The sequence below is a fragment of the Adiantum capillus-veneris genome, chromosome 14, assembly GCF_014529385.1.
Source record: "Adiantum capillus-veneris isolate H3 chromosome 14, ASM1452938v2, whole genome shotgun sequence".
NCBI classification, from domain to species: domain Eukaryota; kingdom Viridiplantae; phylum Streptophyta; class Polypodiopsida; order Polypodiales; family Pteridaceae; genus Adiantum; species Adiantum capillus-veneris.
Window position 1 is genome coordinate 14,096,647 of NC_140944.1, and position 18,516 is coordinate 14,115,162.

Here is an 18,516-nt window from a genome sequence, read left to right on the forward strand (position 1 = left end):
AGAACCATTCTTCTGGTCCCCATGTAGAGCATCTGAAGTCGCTCTAGATCTGAGTAGATGGTTTCATATTTAGGAAATCTTGGATCTTGGGGTTCCTCTGCTTCCTTAGGCTTTTATTTAGAGTTATCAGTTCAATGGAATGGGTCTAGTCAGACTCAGAGTCAGATTCAATGATGATGGTTTGCCCTTACTAACCTTGTGCTGGCTCTGAACTGCCTTTTGCCTTGTTTGCTGGTCAGTCGGGGGATTCTGTTGAGCTTTATCACCAGGCGGTGCTTGGTCATCAGTATATCCGTCCTTGGCTTGATCTGGAGCTTGGATCTTAGTGGGTGCTGATCTGCCTCCTGCTGACCCCGAAGTGTTATCATCGTTATCATCATCATCATTCTTTGGGGTGCTGATCTGCCTCCTGCTGACCCCGAAGTGTTATCATCGTTATCATCATCATCATTCTTTGGTGGTTGGTCTCCCTGTCACAAGACGGTCGCCACGTGGCATTATAAAAGAACAGATTGAACAGACTTTTAGCACTTCAATAACAAGTGACGAGAGAGAGAGAGAGAGAGGACACGTTACATGGAGTGGTGGAATTCCACCTAAGAGAGTATTGGCCCCAAACCTTGGCGCCCCTTTCGGTATTTCTTTATATTACATCAACACAATACAAGCCCGTACTCAACGCTTTGCACCTTCTCCAGGAAGCATGCCAGAGAGTGAGCCAATGATGATAGAAAATGATGATGCTTACTTTCTCCGATTTTAAGAGCTTTGGCGAGCATCATCAGGTCGACATTTTCTATCATCAGGCAGTGCTATGCAGGCAACTTTGTCATTTGTTGCAGAACTTTTGTCAGTAGTATTTTTTGCATAACAGGTCCCTTGGTCTTCTACGGTTTGTGCTATATAGCATGTGTTGTTCCCACTTTGTTTCTCCTCTTTTCGAGTAGTTTTCACATCAGGTGCAACATTTGCCATGGTTGACAACAACACAGATGTGTTCAAGGTATTTGCTGAGGGTGGATTGGATGGGGACAATTACCCTATGTGGGCTTATATGATGCAGCATGTCCTTGTGTTAAAGGATATTTTGAATATTGTGCAAGGCATTGATGTACGTCCTGGTTCTGAGGATGTAGGCGATGTTGAGGATGTTGCAGGTTTTGGTGGCAAAAATGCTACTGCGAGAGCTGTTTTACCTAGGATTGAGTAAGCTTGTTGGGATGTAAAAGATACACAGACTCATGCTTTGATTGTGTCGTTTGTGAAGCGCACTATTACTCCTTATATCCGTTCAACAAAATTTACAAAACACGCTTGGGATATTCTGGTTGGTCTTTATGTAAGTCGCAATGAGGTTAAATTGCATTGCTGCGTAAAGTGCTGGGGTCAAAGATTATGCATGAGGAAGATGAGATTGACACTTTCCTTGATGGTGTCAAGGATATCAATGAGCAATTTATTTTTGCAGGCAAAGTCATTTTTGATAGTTCCCTTGTGCAGACTATTCTTGATGCTTTGACAGATTCTTACCAGACTTTCGTTAGTACCTAGAGACTTATGAGCCAAGGAAATCCAGAAGTTGTCAAGTTTGATGCATTATGCACATTGCTGCTGCAAGAGTCACATTTTAGAACAACAAGACTAGACAACGTGCAATTGAATATGCCTTTATTGCTACTCAAAGAAAGGTGGTAACAGCAATGTAGCCACTTCTCATGGTTCTTCTACAAGTGGTAAATCACTTGTTCCTAATGCTTCTGCTGCCAGCAATTTGTCTGGGAATTTTGGTGAAAAGGGAAAAAAGAAAATGCATTTCCATTATTGTAAAGCTAATGTTCACTTGATCAAGCAGTGTTCAAAATTGAAGGCAAAAGAGGCTACGAAGAAAGAGGCTAGATCAACTATAGGGTCCAATACAAGTGCAATTATTGTGGAGTCTTTTGTGAAAGGAGATTGTGATGCCGATGTAGATGCAGAGTGGGATTTTAGTGCATAGTGTACTTATGATCCCGTCGTCCATGATGCATGCATATTAGTTGTTGTAGATTCACATGTGTGGTATTTGGACAGTGGTGCTACAAAGCACACAACCTCATATCGTGATTATTTTACCTCTTTTGAGGTTGTCCGTCATGGAAAGTCACTTGTGACAACAACACCTCTTATCCGGTTCAGCGAGTTGAAATATTGTGCTTACTACAAATGGTAGTTCTTTCACACTTGGTGATGCATTGTATGTACCTGGGATCAAGAAGAATCTTTTGTCTATATCTGCACTTGCTAGACTTGGTATTGTAGTCGAATTTGTGGAGATGTACAATACATGATCTCAGTTTCGGTAATGAAATTGTTGCATCTGGAATTTTATGCTGTAGGCTGTATAAGCTCACTTTGTATGACAAGTGTGGGCAGAATTTTACAAATGCTATTGTGGATTATAAGGCTATTTCAGATGCAAAACTTTGGCATGCACATTTTGGGTATCTAAATTTTGCTAATTTGCTGCGTTTGCAAAAATCTGATATATGGTTGCTTCTTTGCCACCTCTTGAAGCACCTGTCAAACATGTTTGTGAAGGTTGTATTTTGTGTAAGATGCAATGATTGAAGTTTTCAAAGGATGGTTCAATTAGGGCCACATGCAGGTTGCAACTTGTGCATAGTGATGTTTGTGGGTCCATGTAAACTCCGTCCTTAGGAAATTACCTTTACTTCATGACTTTCATTGGTGATTCCTCCAAGCATGCATGGGTATATCTACTTGAAGCGAAGTCCGAAGTGTTTATGTGCTTCAAACAATTTCTGGCTATAGCTGAAAAATGTCTCAAAATGTACTATGGGCACCCTCCGTTCCAATTGAGGGGGAGAGTATATGTCTCATGAATTTAATGCATTTTCGGCTAGTCATGGATAAAACACCAATGTATAGTGCCTTATACGCCTCAATAAATTGGTGTATCTGAGAGGAAAGCAGACTAATTTACAAAAATGAAACAATGTATGGTCAAAAGTCAAGCTTTGCCGCATTCTTTTTGGCTTGAGACCATCGCGTGTGCCACTTATGTACTTAACAAGTATTCTATGAAAGCTTTGCAGTCTAAGGCTCTCCCTTCTGTAAGTAAAAGAAACCCTTGAGCACATTTTGGAGCACTCATCTTGAGCAAAGTCCGAGTCGAATTTCTACAAAATCCACCACCAAGACGTGCCATGTGTTGAAAGGGTAATAACTTAGCCAAAATAGTGCTTAGTCGGATTATGCTTTGCTGATCGGAATCATACTTAGTCGGAATGTTGCTAGGTCGGACTTTGTTGAATTGGATGTATATGCCAAGAACATTCAATTAGACAATTGTAACTCTCTTTTATAGTAGAAGTCGTGGGTAACAAACACACAACACACACGAGATGTATTCAAGCTCTATCATCAAAGTTTCTTGCTGTCTGATCTTCCTCTTGGCTTTGAATTTGCTCTGCCTGAAGAGCAAAAACTGTGTTTCTAGCTGAATCTGATTATGGAGTGAATTTTGATTCTCTATTTGAGAGTATGTTTGTTGAGAGAGATAGAACCAAGAGTCGGAACCAAAGCTGAATTGTGGCCTAAAATGGAGCTAGATGGAATTGTTTTATTTGATTTTGCAATACCAGCTGATGGTAATTCTGAGCAGATGAAAGTTCCTTTTGATGCAGCTGAAGGTGGTGCTATTTCTGAGGGTATTGAGAAGTGAAATGCAGCTTTAGTATTTTCAAACTGAGTAGCATATGTAACTTCTTGAACTTCTTTATGGTCACATTCTGTTTTGGATCAAGGGATCCATTTCCTACAGTGGCTTTTCTGAAAACTCAGCTTGTTTTGCAAATTGTTGCTTTTCTTCAACTACCAACTTCTCCTTCTGTTTTGCCTTAAGTTTGTGGACCTGCTTAATCCAATGCTCTCGTTCCTTCTTGAGCTACTCTACCTCCATCATCAAGTCAACCCCATGGGTACTGACAAAGCCAATTCTAACCATTTCATATGGGTGCTTTAACATAGTGGTCAACCTATCTTTCATTGCTTTCCATGCCTCTTGCATTATTGCACTCTTCAATTGTTGCCTAAGCACCTGCACATCTCCTTCTGACATTAATACTCCATTAACATCCAATTCCTCTTGATTGAACACCTGCTTCTCCATATCCAACAAGGGCTTATGTCACATGACACATCCAACCCTATGTGTCCGTGGACAAGCTACTTCATAACAAGGGTTCAATTCAGTCAAGTCAGTCTAGAATAGGAAGTGATCTAGCACTTTTGTGAGTCTGTTCACAGACCGTGCATGATCACGTAGAAATCTGGAATTCTTAATTATCTAGGCCAAATAATTAACCTTAGGGCCAATTCCCATAGATCAAGTAAGGGGCTATCAGAAATCTCTATGTCTTGAATTAATCAAACCTCTCGTATAAAGGAGTTTGCTTATTGAAACTAATCCGTCATTTTGGTCGTATGTGCTCTCGAGTATTAGCTTTCTTTTTCCAAGTTGTTAATTTAAGTAGTGATTATAATATGGTCCCGGTAAAGAGAACTCGTTTCGGTGGTTCCCACGACCGCGAGGCTGGGACAAGCAACACAAATGGGAAGGGAAAATCTCCCATGGTCGACCAAGTGCCGGCCAACTCACGGAGCAATGACGAGGAAATTGTGGAGGTAGGTCACATTTTTTAATCAAGTTTTGCTTAATTTAACATTGCATTCGATAAGTTAGAAAAGAACATATCCCTAAACACGTTGGAGAAATCCAACGGAGTTCACCGCATTTGAATTGAAATATATCTTAATTGCCAAGTAGGAAAGAATGATTGTTGGATATACTGTTTGAGATAGGAAAGAATGTTTGCTAGGGAAAATTTAGCTCGGCCTGTTCATTTCTATTTCCAATGTTGATACTCGTCCGAACCCCCTCCTGATCACACAGGGGGCAGAGTTCCTGGTTAAGGGCTCTTGAATCCACGACTGCTGGGGTTAAGCGGTGGATACCCACGTCTGCTGGTTAAGCGGTGGGAACCCACGTTTTGCGTTCTATGCGGTGGGAATGTCCACGTCTGCTGGTTAAGCGGTGGACATACTTAGTTGTATGGGCAACTAGGTGATAACGGAGGAGTAAACTCTCGCTGGAGGAGGGATGTTGTACCTCCAGAGCATTGGAACTTTAAATGAATGAGTTTTTGAGTGAATTTTTACTAGAATTACTGTCTTGGTGCCGCTTTGCAATACTGGTTGAAGGGTTGTATTAAAGAACTTGTGAATCGGAAAAATAAACAAAGAACTTATATGTTGAACAACCATTGTGGTAGTAATTAGGTAACAAAGGAAGTGTGAGTATGGGGTGGAAAGTGGGGGCTTGGCTCGGGTTGCCAATGCCTATGAGAAGGGTGGTTCCGATTGGTCGGGAACTCTCCGTCCCCATAGTGTTATAAATCGACGCTAGTATTACTCATTGCCCCAAGAGCGGCGAAGCCTCAAGTGTACGTGCCTCTGAAACATGGTGAAAAAGGCACTCGGGACTTCTCTCATCTTGGAAGGTGGGTCTTAGGATCGCTAGATAAGTTAACCACGCTTCCCCTTCGGGGTGGAGCTAGATCTCGATGCTAGTGGGCTTGAACTCGACTCACTTTGTGATGAGAGATCGTCCGCTAGATGAACCATAAACCACTTTGTTTGCTTCCGCTATAGATCTAGTGGCCACCACCAGGTTTACCATCAGATTCGTCGTTTGAGACGATAGGGTGGGGACTTCACATCTCCAAGGTGGTCATGGAGGTCTCTGAAATGGTGGCCTCCCTCTAAATAAAGCTATTTGATTAGTTTTAGCATCATTTATCCCTCTTTCTACATGTGGAGTTGATCTACTCCTATTATTAGGGTTGTACCAACACTGGGCTTTGCCAGCAAGTTTGTTTTCTATGTTGATTATCAAGCATTGTTGTATCTAGTAAATAAACCTTGTTCCACGGGAAGAATTACACGATGGTTGTTAAATATTCTTGAGTTTGATCTTACCGTTGTGGTGAGACTTGGTAAAAGACATGTCATGGCATACCCAATGGTGAAGACCCTACATGAATTGATGTTGAATTGCTCAATACTTCCCTATTCCTAGTAGAGACCATGACTGAATGGGGTGAGAAGATTGTAAACTTTTTAGTTGACGGTTTTCCACCCAAGGAGCTTCGTAAGGATATAGCTCAGAAACTATTAAAAGAATGTGAACCTTATTCTCTAATTGCAAACTATTTCTTGGGGCTCAAAATAGCACTATTTTTTGGAACGTGGTGACGTAACGACTCTCCCATGCATTAGGGTTTTGAGCTTCTCTCCATCTCTCTCTCTGTAGCACTCTGTGTTCTTGCAGCTATGTGTATTGCTCTTTCTCTCTCTCTCTCTCTCTCTCTCTCTATATATATATATCTCTTTCTCTCTGTGCAGCTCTTTCTGTATTGCTCCCTCACTCTCTCCAAGCATCTTTCTTCTGCTTTGTACGTGAGTAGATATGGTGGAACTTGCATCTTTGGAAGGGGAGGATAAGGAGCAAGTGCCTTGCCATTATCTGTTTCTCTCCCTCTATTTTTAACTGCTGTACTTTGGGCAGGTCCTGTTAAAATGCACTTGTTATGTTTGCCAATGGTTGGTTCATTCCAGGACTTGAAGCAGGCAATGGTGATCACGGAATATGAAGCTTTCCGTAAGAGAGAACAAAGAGCCGGATTGAAGAGAAGAGTAGATGTAGGTTTGGTTGTTGAAAGAGAAGTGGATGAAGCAGCTGAAGAAGACTTAAGAAAGGCACAAGGCTGTGCAAAAATCATTGATAAAATGAAATAAGAGCAAAGATAGCAAAATGGATTGCATGATATATACTTCAAAGCACAAGTGGAATGGACATGGACACCAAGAAAGACATCTTCAATGGGATGATTCGGCACCCTTCATTGAAGATCTCCAGAACGACAAGGCATCAACACCCTGTTTTGTAGATACGCTGTTAGCAAATATTTGGAACACACTTCAAGACTTGAAGAGGCCACAAAATGAAGATGAGATGTTCCTCAAGAGGTCTACCATGACGATGCTTGTGAATTCAAATACCCACAGGAGGCACAAGGACTTAATGTCAATGTTGTCTCCAAGGTACTTTCTATTCATAGAAGGAACTTATATGGAGCCAAGAATTGGCTACTCCAACAAACTGAGAAGGCCACTTTGTCCTTTGCCACATGTCATCGAGTCTTCAAAAAAGTCGCATACCTGAAGAGGTAAAGGAGCTAGTAGTCAACTTCTGGACACTTGAGACTCGTGTATCCCCCAACAAAAAGGACATATCAAAAGAGAATTGGTTAGAAGGAGTATATCGACCATCCCATCCATTCATTGGAAGTATCATAGGTATAGAAGAAAGCGTATGCCATGTAGTGGCTTTCTATATTTGTTAGATAACTCTTGCAAGTAGAAGCTTTTCAACTGCCCAGCTATTTGAAATTGTTACATAACTATTGCCAGGGTTTAACACGATTTTATAGCTAGTGATTCCTATAAAATATCTCTTGATAGCTATTGATAGCTGTTCATGGCCTGTGATTGCTATTTCATAGCCAAAATTTTCTTTGTAATACGTAATTAATAGATATTTTACAGCTACTCATTGCCATTTTATAGCTAGTGATGGCTATTAATCAAGTATTTTCTTTAGGAAGAGGTATCTCATAGCTAGTGAGAGCTATTTGATAGCTATTCATGGCTGGTGATTGCTATTTTATAGCTAGTGATAGCTATTTGCTTTAGGTAAGGCTATTTCATAGCTAGTGATTGCAAATAGATAGCTACTAATAGCTCTTTGATAACTATGATAGCTATTCATAGCCACTTTTTGCTATTTGAAAGATATTTTATATGTAGTAATTGCTATTTGATAGCTATTGCTAGCTCTTTGATAGCTATTCATAGCTAGCAATTGCTATTTCATAGCCAATGTTTGCTATTTGATAGCTAATTAATAGATATTTCATAGCCTTGCCATTTTATAGCTAGTGATATTAATAGCTATTAATCAAGTATTTTCTTTAGTTAAAAGCTATTTCATAGTTAGTGATTGCTGTTTGATAGCTATTCATAGTTAGTGCTTCTTGTTTCATAGTTATTGATAGCTATGTGATAGATGTCTCATAGCTAGTGTTTGTTTCTATTTCATAGCCAAAGCTATTCCATAGCAAGTAATTGCTACACGATAGCTACTAGAATAGCTCTTTGATTACTATAATAGCTATTGATAGTTATTTCATAGCTAGTGTTTACTATTTGATAGCTATTTCATAGATAGTGATTACTGTGTGATAGCTCTTTGATAGCTATTGATGGTGGTAACTGCTACTATTTGATAGCTATTGTTAGCTCTTTGATAGCTATTGATGTTGGTAACTGCTATTTGATAGCTACTATTGATAGCTCTTGAATAGTGGTTTTTGGATATTTCATAGCTAGTAATAGCTATTGATATTGGTAACTACTATTTGATAGCTATTCATAGCTAGTGGTTGTTGTTTCATAGCTATTGATTGATATTGGATAGATAGCTATTGGCAGCTATTCATAGTTAGTGCTTATTGTTTCATAGCTATTGATAGCTATTTGATAGATATCTCATAGCTAGTGTTTGCTATTTCATAGCCAAAGCTACTTTATCGCTAGTGAGATTGGTACTAGATAGCTACTAATAGCTCTTTGATAACTATAATAGCTTTTCATAGCTAGTGTTTGCTATTTGACAACTACTTGATAGATATTTTATAGGTAGTGATTGCTATGTGATTTCTATTGGTAGCTCTTTGATAGCTATTGATAGCTCTTCAATAGCTGTTTATAGCTAGTGATAGCTACCCCTTAACTATTGATAGCGATTTTTAAATATTTCATAGCTAGTTATAGCTATTGATTTTGATAACTGCCATTTGATAGCTATTGGTAGCTCTTTGATAGCTATTGATAGCTATTGGTAGCTCTTTGATAGCTATTGATAGATATTGGTAGCTCTTTGATAGCTATTGATAGTGAACGATCAGGTGTTTGCTTTAGGTGAAAGGTAATTTATAGTTAGTGATTGTTATACGAAAGCTACTACTAGCTGTTTGATAGTAATAGCTATCGATAGTGAATGATCAAGTGTTTGCTTTAGGTGAAAGGTAATTTATAGTTAGTGATTGTTATATGGAAGCTACTAGTAGCTGTTTGATAGCTTTTGATAGCTATTTATAGCTAGTGATTTCTACTTTTTAGCACCTCATTGGACCTCCTCAAGCTTGGCCAATCACATGATTAGGGCATATCAAGCAGCAAGGGTAGCCTTGGGACAAGTGTCCCCCTTTGCTATTTGATAGATATTGATAGCTTTTTTTGATAGATATTTATAGCTAGTGATTTTTATTATATAGCTTTTGGTAACTATTAATAGCTACATCTAACTATTGATAGCTAATGGGTAGCTTTGACACATGATTTCTTCACCATTCAAGCTCTCATGTTGTGGGATGTAGGCTGAGCTCTACCAACATTTCAAGGATGCCAATCCGAATGTAGGAATCCAGCTTCGTGCTTTTGAATCAGAGAAGCCCTACTTTGTGCAAAAGCTAAAGGATAGGCTGACATGTTGTTGTATTTACCATGTGAAAATTTCATATTTGAAGGAGGTTGTGAATCATATGCATAGTCAAGCATTTGGAATGCATGGTGGGTTGTGCAAATGTGCATGCGCTGTGTGCAGTGATTCATCACTTGCAAGAACATGCGTTGCTACAAAGTACAGTGTGAAAAGCATTTCAAAGCTTATAGATTCTCTATTGTGTGCCATGCAAGCTGGCTCTACCTACCATGGTCTAAAATGACACATGGGTCAATGTACAAAATGTGGGGCAGAGAAATTTGGATGCTGTCAACAAGAGCTGCTAAAGGATGCAAGAACCATCAAAGTCAAAGTATTCAAGGATGTGGAAACATGCAAATGTGAAGGTGGAAAGAAGAAGAAAAGGAAGGAACTTATATGCGAGGAGATGATCACTGCTGATTTGCTACATGTATTCAAGAAAGATCTCCAATTTTTCATCAAACATGACTTTGTGTATCAATGGCAGGCTGAATAGTTCAAAGCATGCATCACGCATTTTCCTGAAGATGTTGTTGTATCTACGGTGGATTTTGCTAAGAATTATTCATTCAAGGAGCAGAATGAGATCCAATCGATGTATTGGTATTCCATTTAGGTCACCATTTTCGTACACATACCTACTATCGTGTTGGACCTGAGATAAAAAAGACTTTGCACGTTTTCATTTAAAAATCATGACACTTTGTTTGTCTAACACTGCTTTATGCTACATTGGTAATGGATAAAAGATAGAGGCTTGGATGTTAGCCAGCACTAGGTTTGGTCAGATGGGGCATCATCACAATTCAAGGCAAAGAGGCCTTTCTATTTTGCTGGTAGATATGCTGCTTTGTCAAGGAAAGTGATGCTGTGGAACTTCTTTGGAAGTGGCCACGGGAAAGGAGAACATGATGGGGAAAGAGCCTTTGTGAAAAGGGCACTTACACACGAGAAGCTGAAGAGCAATGGAGCTACAATCAAATGTGCAGTTGATGGTGTGCAATTTCTTCACCACCAGCATTTGACGGACGGGTCCATTGCTCACTACCTTCCAAGCATAGGTAGGTAGAGCGTGTGGTTTGGAAGGTCAAGCTTGGAGAAGTGTCCTGGGAGAATAGATGGGATTGTGAAGCTATCCCTAATGCACGCTCCATACATTCTGTTTGGGGATACTCAAAACAAGATGGCTCCTCCATTGCACACAAGCAACTATCTTGCTATTGTAGTGCATGCATGCACAACCGAAGAATTGCAGAAGCAAAATACACGTGTTTAACTCGAGTTTCCACAAAATCGCTCAAAGTGATGGTGGAAATAGTGATGACAAATCTGAGGAGCCTATTTATGAAGGGCACTAGGAAGCATTGAGTGATGCGATTCAGGTAGATGACTACTTTACTGTCAATGCCGGGGAGGGAAACGAAGAAGGTGCTCACTTTTACTTGATCAAGTGCACAAGCACATTGGATAATCTCAAAGCATATGAAGTCGATAGTTGGGGCAGTGTATTTGAAGCAGGGTTGCAGATTTTGAAAGGCTATATTATAAGCAGGTCACCGATCATTGTTACAAGCTTTTGGGCAGAAACCCAGTCTTCATGTACTCCCATCTTGTCAGATGTATAAAAATCCCACTGACAGTAGTCCAGGGTGCTAGAGGATTGTATACAATCTCATCGAAGGTCTTTGAATTTGTATACAACAACATGCCGTGGGAGATGTAATTTAAATTGTTTGGTTTTTATATGAGCAAACAAGTCTTGTCATTCTTTTCATATGGTCTCCATGCGTTGCTAGTCAGTTATGCAGGGTTAACCGGAGCATTTTTTTTTTCATTCGCTGCCAACCTGCCAGTATTATGTCTTGTTTCTATCAATACAACTTTCATGGCACCAAAACATGGAAATTGAGCAAATCCTAAACAGAAGGATGATTGATGTTTATGTACTCAAACTTAAGATTGGGGAACTTAATAAGCTTTGTAGGGAAAAAACAGTGCAATGTCGCATCAAGCCAGATTTTCTATGATGTAAACATAAGAGTGGAACTTAATAACCTTCTCAGGAAAAAAACAACACAAGGTCGCTTTGAGAGATGAATTATATTACAGATTTTTGCAATGAGCAAGATAATTAAAAAGTATGGTGTTACAAATAGGATGACCAGAGGGGATTCTCTAAATCTGCACAGAAGCTGCAAGCACCCAATGTTACAAAAGGCAGGCTATTCAAACATCAGAGGCAATCCACCAATGTGCTCAAGCGTGTCTGTCCAAGATGTTTAGAAAAAACCTTATCCCACACCACCTTGTAGGAGTCCTTTTGCTCTAGGCAATCCCCCGCTGTGTCAGATGCCTCCTGCTGAATCTCCTAAGAGGTCTTCTTTTCAATTTTGCCCCATCTAACACGATTGCGGCACTCTAGGATTCTCTGTCCATGCAACTCTATAAGATCCTTAACAATCAATTCCTCTTCATCACTGCCCCAAGTTCCAAACACATCTCCTCCTCCGGTAACAAAGTGTGTTGTGTCCCCTACCTTCAGGTACTTGTACAACCATGGGGCAAGGTTGTGTGTAAGGAATGTCCTTCGAGTTGTATCGTTAGGCAAGCCAAACTTAGGCACAATGTAGCAATTGCCAAAAAAATAAATAATACACTTGTACAAACTATCATCAACCAATCGCGTATTGTGTGGACCAAATTGACCATTACACCTGTTCCAAAAATCATTGAGGTGCTTGAAGAAAATGGGTTTTTTGCCTTTGATTTTGTGATTGTGAAGCACATCACAAGAAGTCTGTGCAATGAACCTGCTATCAATCCTCGTAAACCTGGAAAGCACTCACAAAAACGATTTACAACATTATACTCCATGGCTGAGCTCCAAATGAAGACATTGAAATGAGTTGCTTCCACAATAAGAACTGCCTTGCATTGGGCCGCATAAGGAAGTATATCCTTCTTGGCCTCTCCTCTAGTACCTGGTCATATTGCAAATTCCATGTTGGGAAAAAAATATCTTCTTCTAGATCCACTTTATGAATCAAAAGACCATTCATATCCAAAATAAGAGCCCCATGATCATTCTACATACTTTTTGGGACAACATGATAATCCTCCTCAGCTGATGCAAGCATCCTACTTGGATCATTGCAATTTGGGAAAGCCCATGAACATGAGCTGGATGCATACACATGTGCCAACCTAACGTGGTACATTCAAAGTTGAGTGCCATGTACCGTCTCCACCTTTTAAACGGGTGATCTATGACGAGTTTTTTTGGCGTTGACTTGGGCTTGGTTTTTGACGGTGGACATACTACTAGCATCAACATCAATTCCTTATGAATTACTGCATACACAACACTTTCTACATAAGGTGACTAATTTGTGGGCAAAAACAACGCAATATTTGCAAACAGCTAATAACATTCATAATATGTCCTTGAAACAAAAAAAATTACAAAGCTGCAATAGACTAGCACCATGGTCTTCGCTGCTAGTATTTGTGTGACAAGCCGAAGCAGCAGGGTGATAAGCCATAGGGCTTGCTTGATGAACTTGCTGTGGAGCAGGCACATTGCCATCAACACTACCATCAATGCTCACATGATGAACAAGGACTTCACTGTTTAGGCTTGCATCAACAACTGTATCAGGAGCATGCACGATATCAACAACACTCACACGATGAACAGGGACTTCATTGTTTAGGCTTGGATCAAAATCTATACCAAGAGCAAGGACTTCAGCACCATCCATCATTAGGTCAATTACCCAAGGTAGAGCAGGGTCTTTGCCAGCATCCTTTGCATGCCTTTCTGTTTCAACATCTGAGCAAGGGATTTCACCGGCACTCCTAACATCTGGAGGAGTTTTGCTGAATAGAGTTTTCTTCATCCTCTTGGATGGTGGCTTTGCTGACCCTTGCCTCTTCTTTTTGCTTCTGCCAACATGTTCTTTAGAGTGTCTCCACAATCTTTATTGACAGGAGATTCTGCATGTTGCTATGCCATCAGTAAGTGATCCAAAAAGGCACAAAAAAATTGAACCACGTGTAAGTGGACTGCCACTAAATTCTCTAAGGCATACCTTTTTGCATCATTGTATTGCTATTTGTATCTTCATTGTCAACTTCATATGAAATTACAAACCTTCTTGTCAACCTCCTAGACATACTTTGCCCATGCTTTTGCCACCTCTTGCAAACTTTTCCTGTTTTACCTTGTCCTTTATGTCTCCAGCTGTTGCCTCTGGAACATCATCAGGTGTCTCAGAGATACCTGGAGCTGCAATGGAAGAAGTGATTAAACTAGAAGTACCTTCAAAGCTACTTAATAGCTATCTAGAAGCTGTCTAATAACTAAATATTAACTGGCTAACAGCTGTCATACACCACCTAAAACTCTGTAATACCTTGCCAACAACATGTAGCCATAGCATGGTTGGAAAGGTTCTAAACTTGAAACTTAGCAAGATACTCTTAGACCTCACCTTTGCTTTGAAGACCATCTTTTGGACTTGTGGAGCAGCTTGCAGCGATGTCACAAGTACTACTTTTTTTTATTACTGGTAGCTGTGAATTCTTGAAGGGGCTGCAAGAAGACTTTGCTAGGGATTCTCCCCAACAATCAGAGCCGACTGTGAATACCGTTGACTGCATTGTATGTCCACCAGATGCTTCGCTGGTGTGCACATTCATGTGGCTGGAACACAATCAGCTACTGTTACAAAGAGATGCGAAGCAACAAATAAGAAAGCAGTCAACCTTTTGGAAACAAAGTCAAACTTTTCAGCAAATTATTAGACAGCTATTGGTTGTTAACAACTAGAAATACTTGCTGCATAGTGAATGAGAAAAGATTTACCACACACAATCAACAACTATTAGGGAGCTGATTAACAAGCATTAAGTACCATTTACCTGCTACTAGCTCTCTAAACCTAGTAAATGGCTATCACCCACTAGCTGGTTAAAGCTATCTGTTAGGTAGCTATTAATAACTGGTAAAAGCAGCTATCAAGCAGCTATTAATAACAGCTCCAGATGGCTACTTCTAGCTAATAGCTCTTCTATCACCCACTAGCTATGGAAAATAGTTATCATCCACTAGCTATGGAAGCCAATAGCTAACTCATAGCTGATTAAAAGCTCTATCACATAGCTATTAATAATAGATCAAATAGGTACTTCCAGCTAATAGCTCTCCAAACCTGGAAAATGGCCATCACCCACTAGCTATGGTAGACGATAGCTACCTAATAGCTGGTTAAAAGTTGTGCTAAGAAGCAACTATAGCCAAGTTTGGGTCTATATATCGACCTGCAAGCTATTAAACAACTATTTCTTGTTTCTAACTAGGCCCTAGTGGCCACATGGTGATTGTGTATATCTACATACTATCAATAGCTATTGTATAGCTATGAAATTCAATAGCTACCTCATAGCTGGCCAAAAGCTTTGGGACCAATAGATATGTAATAGCTAGTTACAAGCTATTAGAGAGCTATTAAATGCTAATAGCTAGGAATATTGGCCACTGGTGAATGAGAAAGTATTTACTCACACAATCAACAACTATTATGGAGCTATTTAACAAGAGCCAATTAGCTATTACCAGCTAGTAGCTCTCTCTAAACCTAGCAGATAGCTATCACCCACTAGCTATGGAGCCAATCCAAAAATAATTAGCTGGTTAAAAGTTGTACCTAATAGGTGTTTAAAAGCTTGGTGACAAGCAGCGATTGTTAATTGGTCAAAAGCTGTGTGAGGAGTTACTTACAAGCTATTTGTGGTTACTAATACAACTTACTACTAATACTTTTGGTTACCAATAAAACTTTTCCTTCCTTTGGAGCTTGAGTTACCAAAATTGGGAACATACCTATGGAGTAACTTTGTATTCTACCACGGACTTTGTCTTTGTACCAAACATCATCTTCACAGAAGCAGGGATCTCTATGCCGCATCCCGATGCCAAGTAGGAATCACTCAGCGGGGACAAAGTTGGGAAACAAAAACTGTGATAGAGGTGTTGGCATGGTAGCATGCAAACACCCACCAGCATTTTATCGTGTAGTTCCAACCCATAGGCTGTGCACGACTCTTCAATAAATATAGCGTCTTGACCTACATTTGGCATTGGAGGTGATGGAGAGAATATAGGTGCTTTTCCTTGTTGCAATTGTAAAAATGCAATGCCAACAAAAGCCTCCTGATTTTCGAAGCCATTGGGCTGTTGAATGCTCATTGGACCCCTTGGGAGACTGTCCAATAGTCTTCTAGAGAGCTTAATTCTTATTGGTTTTTATATCAAATATTTTTAAATGAAAATACCAAGGGCACATTTAAATGAATATCATTTTTAAATGAATACTTGATTTGCAAACAGTTTAACAGACACTAGTGTACCTCTTATTGTGTGTTTGAATAGTTTTGCTAAAAAAATTTGTCAGATACTGGAGAGGCTGCAACAAAAGAACGTGCCCTTGGTGAGACGCCTGATTCCTATTGGCCAGGAGACAAAGGGGTCCAATGAGAGTTTAGTTGCATTAATTAATTACCTAAAGCTCTCACAAAAGGGGAAAGGGGGACACATGTCAGAAGGCTATCACTTATGCCTCTCTGTGAGATCCCCAACCCGTCAATACCAAGATCGGGATGGAATCCTTGACAGGTCTCTAGGTCTGATAAAAATCAGAGTCTCTAAACAAGAAAAATCCAAGGAATATACCTTTACCATTAACAATGGCTGGGGTCTATAGCCTTAGAAGAAGACCTAGTCACAACGGAAATGAGACAACGTATTAAAAGTCCAAAAAAACTATTTCGGCCCTGTAACTTCCACAAATTTGGCTAAGGTATCCTCAACCAACGCTTTTTTCCCCCTAACATATGTGAGGGCACAGCCGCTGGTGGACTCCTCTTCCAAGTGAAGAAGTTTTCCAAACGTTTTTAGTGCGCGGGGATGGATAGTTACCTGACTAATCATACTCGTCCATGATTGACAACCTTACTCAATCCCCACTTACCACCCCGCACTCACACATGATTCTTTTATTTTCTAATTACTATCTCATTGTTTTAACACTTAAAATAATAGATTCTTTTAACTTTCCTTCACAGTAATTCCTTAAAGACAGCATTGAAAGCATTCTTTTAGAAAACAGACATCTTTAAACTTAAGACATGGTACTGTCAATCAAAACATTATCCATAATAAGCATGACCAATACTCTTCTTGTCTAAGACCACCTAAGGGTGAAAAAAACGGCACCCATTCCTTATTCACAATCCGGAGTGGATAAACCCCCACCCAAGGTTCCGAGTGCCCATACACCAAATCAATTGCCCATACAACCGGGCGGCTCCCCTAGGATAAAAAACGATATCCTAACTTATGTAGAAACATCAAGACATGACACGGAGTAGAAACTCATCGTTCATGGGGGTAACCGATTTATCCGTGGCTAGAATGCCATCATTATCATCAATTTATACCAAGGAGTCGGAGGTGTCTTGAGACAAGCTGTCTTAAGGATGATTAATCATATCTTTCCTAATTCAACCAGTTTTAACCCAAACAATTCTTTCCTACATTATAAACAAATGCACATTGAAAGTTACCTTCCATTTTTGGTCAATTATTCCTTTCCTGATTCTTACTCACTTCTTACGTATGCAATGATAACTTATAAAAGAACTTAAACTATTTAAAGACTTAATTGAATAATGGGAAACCCACCTGGGATTGATCAGCCATCTTCTGCTGCGCTGACACTTGAAGACTCTCCTCAGTAGGCCTACTACTAGGCCCGGCTCCGTCGTCGTGCGACGCTCTAGTTCGTTTTGGAGCTACGTCCTCATCATTAGATGTAGGAATTGCTCGGGTCCTTTTAGGTGCCATAACTTCTTATCCGTTTAAAAAGGAAGACGTCTAATCATTAGGTAAATTATCCAAAATCTAGATTCAACCTTTCTATTCAATCGTAACCCATCCAAGGTTAGATTTATAGTCTTAATTGGCAAATTCTTGACCTAGTAATTTGTTATTTGCCTAAATCGGCATGATAACTTCTTCCACAGCTTCCCTAAGGTTTTTCGAGGCTATCCTAATTTTCTATATCTTTTTTCTAATTTCCCCATCGAATCTTAAGCTTGGAATCTACTTATTTTGAGCTTAATATTTATTCTATTTATTTTCTCTCAAAGATTTCATTTACTCAAATTTACATCACAGGTTTACACTTACTATAATTTTCCTAAAAACTTTTGACCGCAAAGTCTATTTATTTTAATCAATCTTTGGCAAAAAATAGGAATTTTAGTCAATTATAATTTTCTTAACTTACTAATAAATTATGGAATAATTATCACCAGTAGATAAAGATATTTTTTACCTCTGGTAATTATCTTATTATTTTCCAACTTAATTATATAATTTCCATCTTCAATTTTCAGCTAAAATTAGAATAATTTGACTTAAATAAATATTTAGACTACTTTTTTAACCTTGAAATAATTATCGCGGCCTTTTCATCATGTAATCTAGCTCTAATCAATAGCATGTAATCATATAACATGATTTACTAATTTTCCTCTTTAGTTTTTAGCTAGAATTAGTATAAATTGACTTAGATAAATATCTATAATAATTTTCTAGCCTTTACATAATTATCAAGGATTTTTTATCCTATAATCTAGTTCTGATATATAGCATGTAATCATAGCACATGATTTATTAATTTCTCCCTTTAATTTACCTTCAATAATAGTGATTTTCTACTAGGATAATTATCTATGGTTAAGATAATTATCACACGTTACTTAAGATTTGATTTATCTCTGAT